The 19,224-nt window shown below is 45.4% G+C and overlaps 1 long non-coding RNA gene and 1 other non-coding gene across 4 annotated transcripts; one reads left to right on the top strand and one right to left on the bottom strand.

The window, feature by feature from the left end:
- On the bottom strand, positions 1 to 17,411 carry Gm40302. Of its 3 annotated transcripts, none has more exons than XR_003955920.1 (3): positions 17,322 to 17,411; positions 12,876 to 16,195; positions 1 to 9,908 (listed from the first exon to the last, which is right to left on the bottom strand). It is a non-coding gene; the product is annotated as a predicted gene, 40302 (long non-coding RNA). The 3 variants fall into 3 exon arrangements; XR_868417.3 differs by having other exon boundaries at positions 1 to 13,511; positions 15,962 to 16,195; XR_003955919.1 differs by having other exon boundaries at positions 1 to 16,195.
- On the top strand, positions 11,736 to 11,851 carry Mir6417 (microRNA 6417). Its single transcript, NR_105845.1, has one exon. It is a non-coding gene; the product is annotated as a microRNA 6417 (primary transcript).
- Positions 17,412 to 19,224: the final 1,813 nt, after the last annotated feature.

Here is a 19,224-nt window from a genome sequence, read left to right as displayed (position 1 = left end):
TTTATTGAAGTGTAGGTTGCATATAAGAATTTGTCTTGGGTACATAGTTTTGTAAAGTTAGGCAGATCCACAGTAGTAATCATATTACCCAGCATTTTTTCATTGCCCCTTGAAATTACTGTTCCCTTTGTTCTCATCAACCATTGCATTTTTCTGTTTTTAGTTTTGCCTTTTTAACAGGATCAGAAGTGGAATTAGGCCAGTTTAAATATATTTATCAGTGTTTATCCATTACTCGTTACATATCGTACTTATGTTTGCCAGTTAAATATATTTGGATTTCTATGAATAATGTCATGGATTTATGGGTCTTTATGTGGACATTTTTTTTATTTCTCTTGAGTGAAGCTTAATCGAGGTTTTTGGATTATGCAATAAGTCATGTGTAACTTTGAAAGCTTCCAGTTTTAAATTGCTACACGATTTTGCTACTGGGTTGCCTGATTTCACAATTACCCATTTTCTTAAAATTCCAGTAGGCAAAAACAAAAAGTACAACATTTTAGCAAGTGCCTATCACAAAACAGACTACTGTAGTGAAGGCTGTGAGTTAGAACTGCTTTGGACTTAAGTGTTTGGTTTTATGCTAACCAGCTAATTTAGGTTTGAGATTGAGTCAACAGGCAGGTAGCCAAGGGATTCAGATGTCGACTACCCATGTGTGTATGACCCTCATGAGATATTTTTAGACAAATAATCATTTTAATATCCAGGAGGAAACAAATTTTTCTAAACATGCACAGGTTAATCATCTGATCTCTACAAAGTCCAGCATGTGAGAGTGGGCTTATGCCTGCAGAAATAATGGACATAAAGAAGAAATTTTGTTTTACTCAAATCTGAATAGAGCAGAATGAATTAAGATGTGGCTGTTTAAGGGGTAAGATGTGGCTGTTTAAGGGGATGACTGAGACTGTCAGTCAACAGAAATGTAATGCCTAATATTAGCTGCATGTCAGTTTAAATTGTACAACTGTTAGCAAGATGAGTAGCTAAAACATACTTTCGGGTATTTGGATATCAGTGTTCAGTGTCTTAACAAAGAACCTGGTATTTCATCCAGGGGACTATTGATGAGTGTTAATAGCCACAGTCTCATAAAGGGAAACATGTTTATTTTTGTGTAGTCAGTCCGTTTCAGAATGTTTTATAACTTCTGGTTCTTGATAGTGAGAATACTGTTATGTTACTTTTAGTGTACTTTCAATGTGTGATCTGTACTAATGCGTATTGAAGCCTACTTGGTCTAAATAAGATTGTTAAAACTTTGTGTTTTATATAACTTAGATCCTGTGTTTAATCATTTCTAATGAAACTTTGGACTTGAAATAAGTATATTTTATTATTATTATTTTTAATCTTCTTATACCTGCAAGGAGCTGACTTTGAAGGAACTCACTAAACTTTAGACAGGTGCACCTGCGTCTCTTAGGGCCTTTGTACAGGAATTCTATTTTCTTGTGTAAAAGATTTCACGGACGGCTGGCTGCTTTAGCAGTGTCTCTAGTGAGACACTATGTAAGTCTGCGCCTGGTAGCTTTGTAAAGTTGATGGAAAGGAGACTAGGGACGAAGCCTCTGAAACCCAAGTTTCCCACAGTTGTCATCATGTGATGGCAGATAGGTGTGTTTTGGTAGAGTACTGGTTGTCTGTGAGTAGCAGGTTTTATCCAGCAGGTAAGGTTGAAGGCAGTAGAGAACACACAGCATGGTGGGAGGACAGAAAGCAATCAGTAGTGATGGTTGTTGAGGGGACTCAGCATTTCAGATCAGAACTGAGTAGCACACATAGCTCTAGGGCTGATGGGCGTTTTCCTGAGTTTGGAAGAAGTGGAACTAAAGGTCACTGGTCTAGTCATCAGTGTTGAGCCACGCCTACAGTGCACAGCGTGGTGGTGTTGACTGTGTTATCCTTGAGTGCCAGACCTTGATCAGGTGCATGCTTCTAGGATTGTGGTACTCATAGTAGTTTTGAAAGATGCCCAGGCTCTGCCCTAGTTCCCGACAGACCGGGTGGAGTTGGTGTTGGCAGTTTTGTAGATTTGGTCTCGGCTAGTCTAACTTGACAGTAATCTTTTTGCCACGGGGACTACAAGTCTCCCACCATGCCCAGTCTCCCCATCTAGTTTTCCATTCTGGTGTACTAATCACAGGAAGTAAGCATGAAAGAGTGAACACAACAATAAAGGTTGGAAGAAGTAGGGATTGTGTTTTTGAGTTTTTACATTTTTTTTTAATGTGTATGAGAAGGCATGTGCACTGTGTGGGGGCCTGGTCCTTTCAGAGTTAGTGATGGTTGCTGGGAACTGAACCCAAGTCCTTTGGAAGAACTTTGGCAGTGAGTGATCTAACCCATAAGCTGTCCCTCCCTCCAGCCCAAGGTGGGTGTGTAAAGCTAGCGGTTACCTTCCTTATTCTAGTCGGTTTCAGTACAAGCGCTCTGGCTGGTGGCAGTGGAGTAACACTGGGTACATCTGAGCATGCTTACTCTCAAGGTTTGTTGCTAAAAGCAACCTTGAATGGTAAACTTTATTTTCTACTTGCTCACACCAAACTGCCTTCTTGTTGTTGTTGTTGTTGTTGTTGTGACTTGGAACCATCCTGGTAATGTCACCTGACCATCTTTTCCATGTCTGGACTTGGACATTTGAAATTCAGAGCAGTTTTCTACTGCTAGTCTATGAGAGCCATAATTTAAAATATGTCCCTAGTGTAGCAACCAAGCCCAGCATGTTATAATTTTTTCAGCTTTTATTTTTACTTTTCTAGTTAATGTTTTACATTAACACATACAAAAGTCAGTTTTATTTTTGCTTTAAAAAATATATCACTTGTGTGTGCACCTATTCCCATGGCATGCCTGTAGAGGTTAAGGGACAATCTGTAGGGGTCAGTTCTACTATGTGGGTCCTGAGATGAGACTCAGGTTCTTAACTATGCTGCAGTAGCTTGTACCCTCTGAGCCATCTGGCAATCCTCAGGGGCATGTTTGTATATCTGCATTTGCTTCCCTGACCCCATGTCCTCTGCGCCGCCCCCCCCCCCCCCCCCCGATCTATTAAAAATGTAACTGCTTCGACTTGTTTTTATGGCTGGCTGTCTTCCTCTGTGGTTCTACACTCCTATTTCCCCTGAGCTAGAAACTAGACCAAGCACCAAGGTGGAGTGAACAGACTGATGAGGGTTTAGACACTGGCCCTGTTCTTTTCTCTCCTCTTCTGACAGATGGTGGGCTGGTGACTTTCTGTGCTGTACCTGGCAGTTTCCCATCCTTCACCATTGCACATAGAACTAAGTAAGCAGTAGCTGCGGAGTGCAAGTGAAGTCACTTAGACTTTGAAACATTCCCTGTGATCCGTGAGAGATCACAGTAATCCCCAACTCCACAGATTCTGTCTTCTGAAGAGCGTCCACGTGGAGATGGGGACGGCACCTTGTGACTAGCGGGTTTCACTGAGTGTGAGAAAGAACCGTAAGTTTGCCATCCACAGAGAAGCCACATTTCATTATTGACTTGTGTTATGCTAATGCTTGTCTTAGATTCAGTTGCAGTTAGTTTGACTGTCTGCAAGTAAATGGCCCAAGTGTGTGTGTGTACAAAGGGAATTTAGAGTGTACTGTTAGGTTTGTAGGGAAAGAGTCTACTTGTTCTAACCGTCCTTGTCAGTCTTCAGAGGGTGTTTGATTCGGTACCCTGCAGGGGCACTGGCATTGAGGGAAGCTTGGGAATGGTGGTAGAGGCTAAACGAAATAGGATGACAGGTTATAAAATATGCTGTCATAACTTATCAGTGGGTAGTAAGTAGGGTAGTTACCTTCCAACACCATTTGAGTGAAGGCAGTTTAATTGCATGGTTTTGTTCAGATAAACTTTTGAATCCACAGTCAGATGTGTGAATGCTATATAGTTAAGAGTATTTTTATTATTTAAGATTTGATTTCCTAAGTGATTTTTTTTTCCCCATAAGTTTCGCTTTACATGAAAAGTTATTTGGAAAATGTCTCACTGTATCCATTCCTAGGAAATTTAAACTTAGAATTGTAGCAAAATCCAGGAACTATAAAAGGTTGGAGACATGAAAATACAGTTGTAGTTTATTCTGAAGCGAACTCTAATATTGTTAAAGCCGTCAGGCAATTCATGTTATGAATGTATAGGGTTTTTAATCTGTTACTTTTTGAAGACTTTCCCTAGTGTCTGAAGGTTCTGCTTCTAAGCGTGTCTCATTCACGTTCCCTGCCTTATTTACTGCTCCTTATGGCAAACAGTGAACACTCAAACCACTAAGCATTTTCCAAGGTCCTCGGAGAAAGGCTGCAGCTATTTGAACTAAGTTTTGCACGCTTTGTCAACGTAGATTTTCTACTGGGTTAAAAATCCATTTGGGTTTTACCGAGGTTGAGTTTTATCTTTTTTTGTCAACCTTTCTGCTATTTGAAAGAGTTTTTATCCTCTGCAGTTCTGTGGCTCTCTGACTTTGAAAATGATACTGTGTTTCCTTTCTGTGGAACAAGAGGGCCACATGGGTGGGAACTTCTCTGCAATTGGAATAACTGTCCTAGAACCAGAAAGGAGAAATGTCCTCGAATTGAAGGAGCTAAGAGTTGTTGACTTCAAACCCTCATTTTCATCTTAAAAAACAACTCCTTAGAGATAAAAGTTGTGTTCCAGGTCATTCAGATTGTGGTTTATCTCTGCATTCCAAGGGAGGGCATGTTCTCTGTATACAGCGTTCCTGCTGCCTTTTTGTTTACCTAAAGGTGGTTTGTTTTTAAAGATTCTTTATGTGTGTGTGTTTCACTTGCATGTGCACTATGTATGCTTGGTGCCTGCAGAGGCTGAAGGAGGACACTGAAGCCCCTGGAACTACAGATACGGTCGTTGTGAACCCCCCTGTGAGGGATGGAAATTGAATTCAGGTCCTCTACAAGACCCACAAGTGTTCGTTACTACTGCCGAGCTAGCTCTCCAGCCCATAAAACTTATTTTCGAGCTGAGGGTGATAGTGCAAGTCTTTAAAATGATACACTCCCAGCAGAGGCCTGTGTCTTTCTGTGAGTTAAAGGCCAGCCTGAGAGGAAAAGAATTTAAACTGCAAAGGGCATGCAGGTAAAAGATATAAAATGTGATAATTTAAAACAATATTCTTCATTTTAATGACAACTGTGGAGGATAGTATAAGCCTTTGGTCATTTTCTAATTATGTGATTAGATTCTGATAAGACTATGACATCTTGGTTCTTTACAACTAGAGATGAAATTTTCTTTAATTTGCAGGTAGATAATAGCATAGCGTATAGTGACTATCTTAAGATAAAGTTTGATCTATGGAAGACAGGTTTTCCAGTTTGGTTGTATTCCCACTATTTGAACACTTAGTGTAGCATGGGCACTGTCCTAAGCACTGCTTCTTGCTCTTCGTTATGGACCAGCCAAAGTTAGAGAACACTATATTACCAGCCCCATGGTATAGTAGTACTCTTTCCTACGTCTTGGCAGCACTAGATGCGTGAGATCCTCAGTGCCCATCACTGTAATCTCTGCATCATGCTGTGCCCTGTGCCTGACACCCACAGTGCGGTCAGACCAGTGTTTTAGCCTCGTGCTCTTTGTACCACACTTCTGTGGCTTCTTCCCTTCCTCCTGTTTCCGTCTGCTCGTTGGCAGATGTCAGAACACACTGGTCACACCCTTACTGTTAGAAGTTTCAGTCGCCAGGCAACCCAACTGTGCTTTTAAAGATGTTGCATCTCCAGGTGTTCTGGTGCCAGCCGCCTTTTTCAGTTGTCTTCTAAATTGGAGACCATTACTGACCATTCCTGCCTCATCTTTAAATCAAGAGGAAGGATTGAGGTCATAGCCCTCTGCCGTCTAGTGAATATTTGTACAGATTAGGACAGATGAATATGGATGTGTTTTTGTGAGTGAAAGTTTGGTACACTTTCCCTGACATAAGTGACATACTTGGGCCAACTGGTTTTCAGTTCTTTGGCAAGTCTCACTTGAGTTCTGTGGGAGTGATAACCACCTCTTTATTTTCATACCTCTGGTAACTGAGCTTTCCGATCAGAAAACTGAACAATTCTCAGCTTCCTGTTTCATATTCTCCACTGAAGAAGTGGCTGAAGCACTGGGTCAGGGACCAGCTTGGGTTTGGGGGCTAGTGTTCTAGTCTGTCTGTCTGTCTGGCCTTACAGCCTGGGGCTCAGATAACTGCCTGGAGTGTTCTCTCCCTTGTAAAATACCCATCTCATCCAGACTTGGCTCCCCAAGAGTGTGGTGGCAGAGATAGACACTAGATTTCCCCCCCTCCCCCCCGCCGCCCCCCCCCCCCCGTTTGAGGAATGATATGTGTGGCTTTTGTTCAGATGCATGCATATAACAGAAACTTGGAAAACAGGCCCATAAAGGGAGAATGAAGAGGTGGGCCAGCCTTGAAGAGTCTGCAGCCTTTGGCTAGGATGTTCAAAGTAGCGGGCAGAGTTGCTCAGAGCTGTTTCGTTGGGTTTTCTGATTGAATCCATATCTGCTGACACCTAATTCAGTTTTGAATTCATCCTGTGGGGATTATTGTATGACAGATGCTGTGTAAATTATCCCTGTGGCATGCTTTGCTCTTCTGGTATCTCTGATTTAAAGACTAGTCTAGGCCAATACAACTAAGAATGATCTGGGGATGATTCTAGAGGGAAGTGGAAAAGGATTCAGGCTCCCTCCACTGTGGCATGCTGCAGAGCAAGGCATCGGAGAGCAGATCTTCCAGGCCACCCAGGATGGACGTATGCATCTAATGGACTGAGCTGGTGAGAACCATCCATACCAGGGTGTGGTTTGCTTGTTACCTTGTAATTTAGGTGGCCCTGAGGGCTGCATTGTGCAGGTGGTTCTTAAAGAGGTACAAGTCAGAGAGGTTTATGGTAGAGGCAGAGGTTTCCATGGTGAGGATTTTGGTTTTTGTTTAGGTTTGGGGTTTTTGAGACAGAATGAATTCATAACCCTGTTTATTCTGGAACTTAGTTTATAGTCAAGGCTCAGAGATAGTATATAGATAGACCTCAGACTTGGAGATCCAACCTTCTCTGCTTCTGAAGTGCTGGCATTTTTTGTACAAGGTGAACAATAACTTCCTAATTTGAATCTTCCACAGATGTCAATTTGGACATGCTAGTTTGCTGACTAGGCTACCAGTTTTTCTGCTGGTATTTTGCCGTTGTCAGGAATTAGATGGCCATACATAGCTTTGTTGGGTCTACTTCTAGGTCTTTCCTATAGACAGACAGACAGACAGACAGAGGGAAGAATGCCTGTAGCCTAGAAACCAGAGAGGAGAAGGAAGCCCATCTCCTAAAGCTTGCTGAAGGAATGCAGGTCCACCGACAGTCTGTCAGGACCTCCAGTAATAAGCGTGTGCTTGATCTGCCTGCAGCAATAGCAGACTACACAATGCATGACATGCTTCTGTAGAAGTGGTTGGTCACTGTGACAGCCCCGGCTAGTTACCTCTCCCTGAGAAGCCAACCTCTCATAACCACGTGCTCAGAGGTCTGCTTCAAATCCTGCACCACTACAGCATAGAGCATGCTCCTTCATTTCCTGTTATGTTGCTCACTGGCCACATAACATAACCTGACATTACTTTAAGAGTGTCCTTTACTGTGTAACTTAAATATTCATTCATCGCGTGTGTGTGTGTGTGTGTGTGTGTGTGTGTGTGTGTGTGTGTGTGTGTGTATTCCAAAGTGTGCATATGGCAGTCAGAGGACAACCTATGAAAGTGGGTTACAGGGATTGAACTCAGACATCAGACTTGACAGCAAAGTGCCTTTACCTGCTGAGCCATCTCTCCAGCCCCAAAAAGCCTCTGTTTTGATTTCCACGTGAGATCAGGGGCTTAGCACAACTCACTTTTCCCTAGCACAGAGTGAGGACCCATTAAGTCATCGTTGAAAGAGGGAAAGGAAGGAAGCAGCATGCTCTCGTAAGGATCTTCCCTCTTAAGGGCTTCCTAAGTGATGTTCCCACTTTACCTGTGTCCTTACAGTATAGTTCATATACTTTAACCCCTAAAATCTTTCACTATAAAGATGATACTGCTTCAATTGTGGGCTTCTTCAAACACTGCAGATTCTCAGCAACACCTTGGTGTTCATTTGACACAATATATGACCAAAAAAAAAAAAAAAAGATGCCGTAGGCTGGGCCAGCAGCTTTATAAAACCACAGTTACAGGGATTTAAGCTGCTATTGCTGGCCAGGAGCAAAGGGGAATGGGTTCCCAGTAGGTCCCCCCAGGGCTTCCCTAAGCCATGCTGCCCAGTAAGGTTGGATCTTAATTCACCACCTGAGGTTTACAGAGAAACTGGAGCTACGTGGGAGTTATTAGGTTAACCAGTTCCCTGCCTTGCCCATGTGAGCCAAAACCAATCTCAGTGGTGATGTGGTAGCTGGCTCCTGAAACACGGATTTTTTTTCTGAACCCTGGTTTCCCAGACAAGGGACTTGACATGCTTTTTGATGTGGTTGGGTTAGAAATCCTGACTCTGGCATCAGTGCAAAGGCTGACAGGTAACTAGTGACTTTATGACCTTTTTAAATCTGATAGTGCAACCCCTGCCTTAGGCTATTCCTGGATAGTCGGGGTTGCCTGAAGTTAATGGCTCACGGAACAGCCTTGAGCCAGTAAGGAAAGAAGTGGCCAAAGGCTCTCCTTCAGCTGAGTTACACTGTGTCCCCAGCCGCCTGACGCTCCAGTTCGTAAGGCCCTCTGATTGGCTACCTTCCAGGTATCTCACAATACCTGTTTGCTCACATGAGCACTGGGAAGAGAAAGTACAGTACCCACCACAGATGTGTCTCTAGTAACATAACCATCGACTGGATAGTTTAAAAACAGCAGTGTTGTTACCACAGTTCCAGATGTGAGAACCCTAAGATCAAGGCACTCAGTGTCGGGTGGGGCCGTTGTTGCCTTGTTTACAGATGTCATCTTGTGAAGTTGTTGCCTTGTTTACAGATGTCATCTCGTGAAGTTGCTGTGTCTTCGAGTGATAGAAGGGGTGAACTACTCTCTAGTCTTCTCAAGGTCCTAACCCTCTCTTAAGTGTTCCAGAACTCAGCCATTTGCTTTTACTATAGTAAGCTCAGGAAATCTTTCACATATTGTAGAAGTTCTTTCAGAATGCTCCATTCCATCCATACTGTAACTTGAAATGCGTATCTGAAGATGACAGGAAGCAAGCCCTCATTCGGATAGACTGGAGGGATGCGGACGGATGCGCTGGCTCAGTAGCTGCTCTTGTGTCTGCTCGTCCCGAGTACATGCAAGCCAGGCTCCTTGCTGGCCTAAGTTTCTATTTGTCTTCTAGGTGTGCTGGTTAACATGCTCTGTCCTGTGTAAGCCACGCCCTTAAGTGATTCACCAACTGTGGCCTGCAAGAGGAAGTTAAACATACTTGCAGAACTAATCCAAGAATCTTTAACCTCCAACGCTTTGTTTTTCTGGCCCATGCCAAAGCCTACAGCATGTTCTTTTAAGCAACCTCCGTCTCTCCAGGCATGCCAGGACGTTCCTCTCCGTTTTTATAGGAACATGGACTGCTTTTCACACTTGTTTTTAAATAGGTTTCATAACATGTAATGCAACTGTAAAATCGAAGAAGTAGAATTAATGCTTCCTGTAGACAGACGTCTTCTAATCTTGTTGTGTATCTGTGTGTTTTCGGAATTGGAATTTGTGTCCACTTCATAGGGTTCAGGTGTCTGCTGTAGGATGGAGTAAACCAGCCTTGACAGCTTTCCTAAGCAGGAAACTCACTAGGTGGCCATCTGGGGGCATAGTCAAGTGGAGCTTCCAGCATGTCACCAGCTGTGGGCATCCTCAAATGGTCCGTGGGTAATAAATAAGCTGCCTAGTTGGGGAAAGAACAAAACAAAACAAAAAAACCTACCGTATTATGTTTAAAGAGGCAGGGAAGGGCCCCGAATCAGCTGCCTTGTTCCTGTTGTAAGCCACTGAAGGACAGAAAATGACAAGGTGAGAGGTAGTGTATCTGCCCCAGCAGGCGGGAAGGACCCTACTTCCCCGCAGTCATGGGCATGAGACATAGGCTCTCGGCCCTCATAGCATCACAGAAAACGACAGGTGGGAGTGGAAGTGGGTACCACCCGGAGGAGATGCAGTTCTAGATTGGGGCTCATTGAAGGCAGGCCCGGTATTGCTGATTATCCATCTGTGTCCAGTGCCTGGCAAATTGTCCTTACCCTGCGAAGACTGTGGAAGGGATTCAATTCTAAGTATGAAGTGCACTCCTTATGAGCAACAGAGTGTTGAGAAACAGTGATTGAAAGTACAGTAATAGCTGCGCACGGTGGTGCTCACCGTTAATACCAACTGGTGCATCTTTCTCAATGTTTGAGGCCAACCTGGTCTATACAGCAAGTTCTAGGTCAGGGCTGCATAGTGAGACCCTGTCTCAAAAATTTCCACATCACAACAGGATTCTTTCCACCCATTTTCCCGGGAGCTGGTGGATGGTCGAGTACTGGTAGGTGGGTATGATGTAGTGGCTGGAGTGTTAGCCCAGCTTACATGAGAGGGGCCCTGGATTCGATTCCCAGTACTGCCTACAGTGAGGTGGAGGCACCCAGGCACTGCAGAGGTGTGAGTTGGGACTTCAAGCTTGAAGCTTGGGCTACTTTTGACCCTGTTGCTCAAACAGGGAAAGAAACAACAGCAACTCATTCAGCCAGTGTGTGAAGCCACTTCTGAGACTGGTCCGACTCTGGGGATCAGGTGGCCTTGAACTTGGGTTATAAATACTGGTAGAACCAGTGGCATTTGGTAGAATTCACAGACACTGAAACTTTCAAACTAGCTCATTGTGTTTGTAGGCAGGAAAAATGGTGGTACTTACTAGAAGTACTTTCTGATCGCAATTGTTCGTTGCACCAACATTTTCCACAACTTTGTGTGATCCACTGTACTTGGCTTCCCTAAGGGGTCAGCACTAAAGTTTCCCACCCTGCCTGCCTGCCCCCAGTGCTGAGCACACCACACACAGCCCCTGAGCACGACTGTTGTGATAGAAGCTCCAAGGTTTGCATCCTGTCGGGTCCTTTCCACTTCTTTTGCTGCACCAGTATCCCGAAGCTACAGAGCTAATTCCTTACGCAAACCTGTTGAGTTTAGTTTTTCTGCACCTAGAGTAAACTCTGTTGCTTTGACTATTTCCTCAGAGGTAGTAAAATAAACCAGATAATGAAAGCAACACTAGCTGTGTGGAATTTTGGTTTCTTTAAAAAAAAAAAAAAAAGAAAAACAAAAACAATACTATAAAAATACATTTTCATTTTCATCCCAGGTGTGGGATACGGGGCTGCTTCAGATTGTCCACATTAGCTGACTATGATTTGCCTCGTGCTCTTGTTGGGGAGGGGCTGTCAGTCAGTTTTGCCAGCTGCAGATAGTTTCTGCGATTGTGTGACAATTGGAATTCTGGGGACTCCTCAAAGGGTATATAAATTTTAGGGCCCCCAGAGGTGGGGTGGGTTAAGTAGTCAGGTGCAAAGAAGAAACAACTACAAATGAGATAATCTGACAGCGAAGAACACACTGGACACCATTAACCAGCAGGAAGTCGTCCAGTCTCTGACTTACTTAGGGATCTTTTCTTTCCTCGCTGTCCTTTCTCTTATCTAGTGTTAGAGGGTTGAAAGGGTGGAAGCGAAGATGGAGAACGGTAAAAGAAGAACCCACCGAGTAGCAAACGACAGCTAGCCACATAGCTGTGTCTGTGAGACAGGGTTGTGTGCTGCTGTGATTGTCCGCTGTGTGTACTAGTTCCTCCGCTGAGTGTGAGCTTGCAGATCCGTCAACTCCCAATGCCCGCAATCCAACTAATACTCGGGCTTCAAAAATGTCCCAGAAAGAGAGAGACTTCCCCTACTCCCCACCCCACTGGGCAAAAGAAACTGCTCTGTAATTTCATCCCATTTGGTTAGCTATTCCTAGCTGCTAGTTCGTCAGGAATGCACTTACTTCAGTAGATTCTGGCTGAGACGGGGTATGCCCATCCCAGTGCCAAGCTTTCTGACAATGATGAACAACAGAAGTACATTTTACACCCGGCTGCCCACAGTACAGTCATGCACAAGTAGATCTAGAAAACAGAACCCACGTTTCAAAGACTACTGTGCTCTCTGTGTGGTGTGAAGTACCCAGTGGTTGAGCCTGACTCGTTGAAAATGTGTCTCTCATCTCACAACTGGATTGAGAATTGTGGTCTAGAAAATTCCAGGTTCCTATCCCAGGTATCTCGGCTCTCTATAGCTTCTGCAAAGGAGGCATTGCCACGGTGGGGCAATGACTAAGTGGCCAGCTTTCCTCTGATGCCCTTTAGTTGCCTTGGCTCCATTCTGGTTCTGTTCAAATCTCACATTTCTCAAAAGTAAACGGCCTCAGATGGACCAAAAGCCTCTTAAAGTAGACTGTACGTCGGGAAGAGTCCTTGGCCCTTTTGCATGGTGTTCTGCGACTGTGTCCCCAGAGTCACTGAGAGCACTTTCTCCCGAGGGAAGTTCACTGTATCTGTTTCCATGGGGATTTTCACCTCTGCTACACTTGTTGCTAGGCTCTCTTTCCCCCAAATTGCATGGCAGGGTAGATGGCTAGTTTTATATTTGAATTTGGCTAGACCACAAGACTCAGACAGGCCTGTGCTGGGTGTCTAGATTTGATGCTCCATTCAGAGGACTAAGTGAAAACCAATTCTCATCCACCCTTTAATTTACCTACTCCCAAACACACACACACACACACACACACACACACACACACACACACACACAGCTACCCATCCATTTGCCCATGTACTCACTGTACTATAGCTGTTTCCTCCGATCTGGAAATTACTATTGACATCCTGGATAGAAGATGAAATCCCACACATGAGCCACTCCTTTGTGGAGAGAGTGGGAAGACTCAAGGCTCCTGAGCCTTCTCCATCCTGAGATTATGTAAGGGGTGAACTGAGGTTGGACGTTGGACATCGGGTAGTGTAGTTTGCCCAGAGGGCTTTCTGGTGATGTAGCTGCTTGTATCGCTTTTAAGTAACCCCAGTAAACCCACTGGTTGACCACGCTGGACTTGAACTGAAGAGTCCTTCCTTTGGTGTGTCCGTGTCCTCTCTGGAGTGAATACATGGGTTGGTTTTTTTATGTGTCGCTGGGGAAAGTCACATGTATATACCCACCCCGTCCTCTCATTCATTCTTTGGTTCATCTATCCCTCGACTGATCTGCCTTGTGTCATACTTGGATCCTTTGTCTGCAAGAGTTTGGAGACTCAAGATACGGCAACATGTGAAAAGCGTCATCAGAGAAGGCAAGAGGAAGGTAGGCAAGCAGAGGAGGAGGCAAGGAGGGTCATGATGTCCCAGGTACATAGGCGGAGCCTGACATACAGTCGATTGTTTGTTGATTGACTTGGCTCCGTCGCTCCCCAGGAAAAGGGCCTGTGATGGCAGAAAGGGAACACATGGGTGTGCCAGGTTTGTAAACTCAAACCCTCGTGGATACGAGAAACACTTACCTGACAGATGGACTACCTGACACTCTGTCAGACACACAGTAGGTGCCCTATCCTTGGATGCTATTAGGAAAGGCTAAGGTGGCGGGTGGGGGTGGGGTCGGAGGAAACTGGCGCTCGAGCCTTGCTCACTGCCATGTAAAGGTGTTAATGAAATGAAAGCATTTCCCTTCCAGTCTCATAGCTGTGGCAAGACTGAAGCCCAAGGGACAGCATATTCTCAGGGACATTTTCCATTGTCCGTAGCTCTTCTTTTGTTTTTATTATTGTACACCACTCAAGGCCACCAGCCAGTCTTCCACTACCCGTTTGATTTTTAGCACAGTCTGTAGGTTCCTACTTTCCTTATCAATAAAGGCTTTGGTGATGAAGAGTAGGTCTCCTTATGTGGCTTTGAATATGTTTTAAGATTTATTTTTATATTATGCATATGAGTGTTGCTTGTATGTATGTATGTATGTATGTATGTATGTATGTATGTATGTGCATGGAGTGCTCCTGGAGACCAGACCAGGGCATTATATCCCTTAGAGGTGGAGCTTTAAGCAGTGATTGGCCATGTGGGTGCTGGAAACTGAACTCAGATCCTCTGCAAGTCCTCTTAAGTGCTGAGCCGTCTCAGTGCCCCCATTGATTGCATCTCTCAGTGTGTCCGCTGCTAATCTGAGTTGTCATTCTCCATGAATGTGCAATGCAAGATTATTGAGACATCAGGGTTTGAAAATCAGGCACGGTGCTGCACTAAGTACTTCAAGGACATCCTCAAGTACTCAATAAGTTTGAAGCCACCTAGGATATGGGAGACCCTTCTTCAAAACCGGAGACTGGGAGAGAAAACACACAGTACCTTACTTTGGTGTCTATCACGTAGTATCAGTTCAGTTAAATGATGTTTGAGTTATCTTTGCTGTTTCACAAATCACCCCAAAAGTAGCAGTGTAAAACAACCATTTTAGTCTGGTGTTACACAGCTGTAACCTTAGCACTTAGGTGCTAGAGGCAGGAGGACTATTACAAGTTTGAGACCACCTTGGGCTACATCGTGAGTCCCAGGCCAGCAAGGGCTATGTAGTGAAGTGTAGAAACTCTTGTTTCTGAAACAGTGACGTCAGGCTGTCATTCAAACACAAGATGCCCCACTTCCTTATTTTCAGCGCATTCCTTACTCTGCCAGAGCATAAGTCAAACTGATCGTTTGCACATCTCATGTGTCTTTAACAGGGTGTCTAGCAGGTCCAGCTGACACCGAGCAGCTTCAGCAAAGTCAAGCACACCCACTTCTTTCGTACAGAACCTTTTTTTGGTTTGGGTTTGTTTTTGTTTTTCGAGACAGGGTTTCCCAGTCTAGCCCTGGCTGTCCTGGAACTCACTCTGTAGACCAGGCTGGCCTCGAACTCAGAAATCTGCCTGCCTCTGCCTCCCAAGTGCTGGGATTAAAGGCGTGCGCCACCAGGCTCGGCTTGTACAGACCTTTCTTAGGACTATGCATTTTGTTTCAGAGAAGCTAGCTACTGCCATGTCCCAAACCTCACAGAGCACCACCGCCCGGCATCCATATTCTCGGGGGCAAACTGGGTAACAGCCCCACACCCGTGCCTATTTGGGGGTACCCACATTGCAGGCAAAATCCAGGGGTGTCCTTCCCTGGTCCTAAAGACTGCCAAGAGAGGCACCATGGTTCCTCTTAGCTCTAAGATCCTGGGTGAGTTAACTAATTCCTCTAACCTCAGATTTGTCAGGTTTAATGTGAACAAAATTCAGCCTTGAGCTGGGCAGTGGCAGGTCTGCCTGTGCTGATACACACAGATGGGCCCAGAAGGTTCCCAGCTCGCCTTCCCTCCCCAGCCCGGCCTGAGAAGAGAGCGCACGCGCCCCCTAGTGGGCATTTCTGCCGCTGCCACCTGAGCGGAGGCGTCCTTGGAGAGAACAGATGTCTAGATTGCTGTCCCCTGCTGGTGTGTAGACAGTTGTCTGAGATTTAAAAGGCAAGAAATTATTTCAAAGAAGGTGAGAGGTTTGAGAGCTGGGATTATGAGCACCACCCCCCACATTACAGACGGTGACTTTGAGGTCACAGAGAAGTGGCTTGATGGTACTAGGATGGATGGGTGATCTCCATACACCTGAACGCCAGCGTGGGCATGAACAGCCTGGGCCAAGATGTCAACGACATCTCTAATACCTAAATTCTTCCCAAAGACTACTCAAAGAATATAAGTTACTTACTCGTTTATTTATCATGCTGGAGATTGAACCCAGAACCTTGCGCACGTCAGATAAAATGCTCTGCAACCAAGCCACATCTCCAGGACAAAAGTTACTGTTTATAGAGAACTTCCTCAGTTAGGTCAAAAGGCTTCAATACTTAACCCTCACCCCAAGATGGTAGGAAGGATTTTCATTTCACAGCGCGAGTGGAAGCACAGAGCGACTGAGCCAGTTGCTTAAGGTCACACAGCTAAACCGAGAGGATGCCGTCGCTTAAACCCGCACTGCTGCGTATTGAAGCAGCACTCCAGCTCGCCTCTCAGGAAGCGACCTGTTGGCTACGTGGATTAGCCAGTGGAGTATTTCTGATGTTCCTGCAGGGTGCCCACCTGTGTGCAGGAGCTGTGGAGAATACAAAAGATTCATGAGACTATTTGGTATATATGATTGCTCCAAAATTGGTTTTGACTACTTAATAAACGGTAAAATCCCCGGGGAAATACTGGTATGATGAAATTTAAAAGAGTGAGTTTTTCAAAGTAGGAAGAAACTGGTTAATAGCAGGCTGAAGGGCAAACATCTTTAAAAAAAAAAAGAAGCAACCTAGGGAGATCAACACTGTATTAGTGGCACGTATGATCTGTATGCCTGAGAGCAGGAAAAATGCAAAAGGGTGTGTGTGTGTGTGTGTGTGTGTGTGTGTGCGCGCCAGCACCCTGAGTGACTGAAGCACTCGTACAGACTCGTACAGTGACTGAAGTTCATTAGGACTCTAAGGAAGTGTTAAAGAGGAAACCCGCCCTCCAGAGCATCAAGGGGCTGGAAGATAAACGATGTCAGATAGGTGCAAATTGGAAGCTGCAGAGGCAAAGTCCTGATCTGAGGAATACATTTACAAAAATATCAGATAAATAATAAATTATTAAATATGTTAAAAGCTAAAAGGATCCTTGCGTCTGCAGGGCTCTTAAATTCAAGAGGAAAAAAAAAAGATGTCAGGTTGGTTTGGTCCTACAGAGTAGAGGGAGGGGACTGGAGACAGGCCGTCTGGCTGCATTGATTCTCCACTGAAGACACAAGGAGCACCCTGGTAGAACATTCACAGGAAACCACTGGCCCAGCCTAGGATGGGAGGCCCCCCAGGAAATGGTGGAGCAAGTTCCAAATACTGGGACATTCTGTGCATGGGAGATCCCAGTCTTTACTCTTTCCCTGGAGGTCAGGCTAGGCAGGAGCCCCAGGGAGGGAGAGCTGGGCTGCTGAGACTCCTCTCTGCACTTTCCTGCAGGCCCTTGACTGCTGCCTGTTTCCAGCTGTTAGCAGCTGCTCAGAGCAGCCAAGCTGGAAAGGGAGCCTGAGTGCATTGGGAGCGGGGTGTGTGTGTGTGTGTGTGTGTGTGTGTGTGTGTGAGAGAGAGAGAGAGAGAGAGAGAGAGAGAGAGAGGGAGGGAGGGAGGAAGAGGGAGTTTTTGTGTTAGAGAGTTTGGGAGGGGGTGACCATCCACTTTAGAGTGGTTCCTTCCTCCAACCTTCAGAAATTGGATCTCTTGGGTTTCTCATGATGTGGGTCTCAGACTCAAACTTCAGACTTGGCAGCAATCACTTTTCCACATTGAGACATCCATTGGTGTTGCTAATACCCGAGATGACCAACTTGTGAAGAGGGTAAGGTATATCCTGGCTCTTGGTTTTGCTTTGGGATGCTGGCAGCATTTCATTGCGAAGACTACTGCTCACCTTACGTCTGGGAGGAGAAAGAAATGAAGAGACCAAAGGCATCAATTACACTTCTAGTTATGACCAAATACCTGACAAAAAGCAAGGTAGGAAAGAAGAGCCTGTGGAAGCTTACAATCGGAGGGGACATGTCTGTCATGGCAGGGAAGCCATAGGGAAGGTGAGAGTGGCTGGACACACTGTACCCACAGTCAGGAAGCAGAGAGAGAGAGCTGAACACTGTGCATTTGAATGTTGGTAGCATGGATCCACCAGCTAGGGGTCCAGACTGGACAACAACCAAGAGTTCAGAGTGCATTTTCCCAACTGTAGTGGTTTAAATGGGAATGGCCCCTGTAGGCTGCTGTATTTGAACGTGTGGTTCCCATTGGGTAGAACTCGTTGGAAAGGATTAGGGGGTGGCCTTGTTGGGGGTCAGTGTGTCACTGGGGGTGGGCTTTGAGGTTTTAAAGCCCACACTATTCAGTTAGCTTTCTGATGCTTGTGAATGAGATGTAAGTTCTCAGGTACTGCACCAGCACCAAGCCTTCCTGTCTTCTGCCATGTTGCCATCCATGATACTTATAGATTCTAACCTTCTGGAGCTGTGAGTCCCAGTAAACGCTTTCTTTTGAAAATTACCTTGGTCTTGGTGGTTGTGGTTCTTCGTAGCAATGGAAGTTATTGTGAGACATCAGCTCAATTAAACTTTCTTAGAAACACCCTCATAGACACACCCGTACGTATGTTACCATAGTGATTTTGAATCTCACCAATCTGACAAAATTGACATCATACGAGACTCCCACAATCTATTTAAAACACATGTCCCAATAACAGGAAGACTTTTCATGAAGACCTTTCCCCCAAAAGTTCCACACCTTCCATGGACATCAAAATGGAGATCAGGCTAGAAGCAAGCTTTCAACATGGCAGGCGGGCACTCATGATCCCCAAGACAGCACCCCAGGCTCTGCTGTAGCTTCTAGATAGCTCCTCCCACTTTGCCTGTGAGAGAGACCCTATGGCAGACGCGGAGCTAAGTGAGCATGCGTAGGGAACTCAGGGCCTGTCTTGGCTTCCGGACTAGCTGCTAGACTTGGACCAGGGCTCCACCACTAGGTTACACTGAGGCTCAGATCCACTCATTCAGTTAACCAAGGTCTCAGGAGAGCTCCACCAGTCCCTTCAGAGAGCATACCTGCCATCACCTGAACACTTAGGTAGGTCTGTCTGTCCTAAACACCCTATCGCTTCTTATGTGACTGCCTCAAGGCCAGACCACTGGGGGACACACTCAAACAGGTCTAGAGCCTAGCCCTTGGTGATCACGGGGACAGAAGAAAAGCATTCAGGGTCCCCTGTGGGCTGGGTGCCCATTTCATTTCCTACATGCAGGTGTCCCTGCTTGTCTTGCAGAGAAGGTCAAAGGATGCTGGTGTCAAGTCAGGATCACCCTACCGGCCTCTTACTCCAGACCCTGGCTGCTTGCTCTCTGCCCCATCTTTATGAGGCTGTGTTAGGCCAGAGCTGCTGATCACCGTTCCCTCGAGCTGCTATGTTTTATGTGGAGATTTAAATAAATGTGACTCTAGCTTACTCGGCGTCCTCCCTGACATTCAAATGGGACTCGGAACTTACTCCACCCCCTAGTTTTCTGAGATGTCATTGTCATATCTATCATATCAAGGATGATGGCGTCTCTCTTTATATCCA

Source organism: Mus musculus, chromosome 5 (assembly GCF_000001635.26).
Source record: "Mus musculus strain C57BL/6J chromosome 5, GRCm38.p6 C57BL/6J".
Taxonomy (NCBI): Eukaryota; Metazoa; Chordata; class Mammalia; order Rodentia; family Muridae; genus Mus; species Mus musculus.
This window is presented reverse-complemented; position numbering and strand designations above follow the sequence as displayed.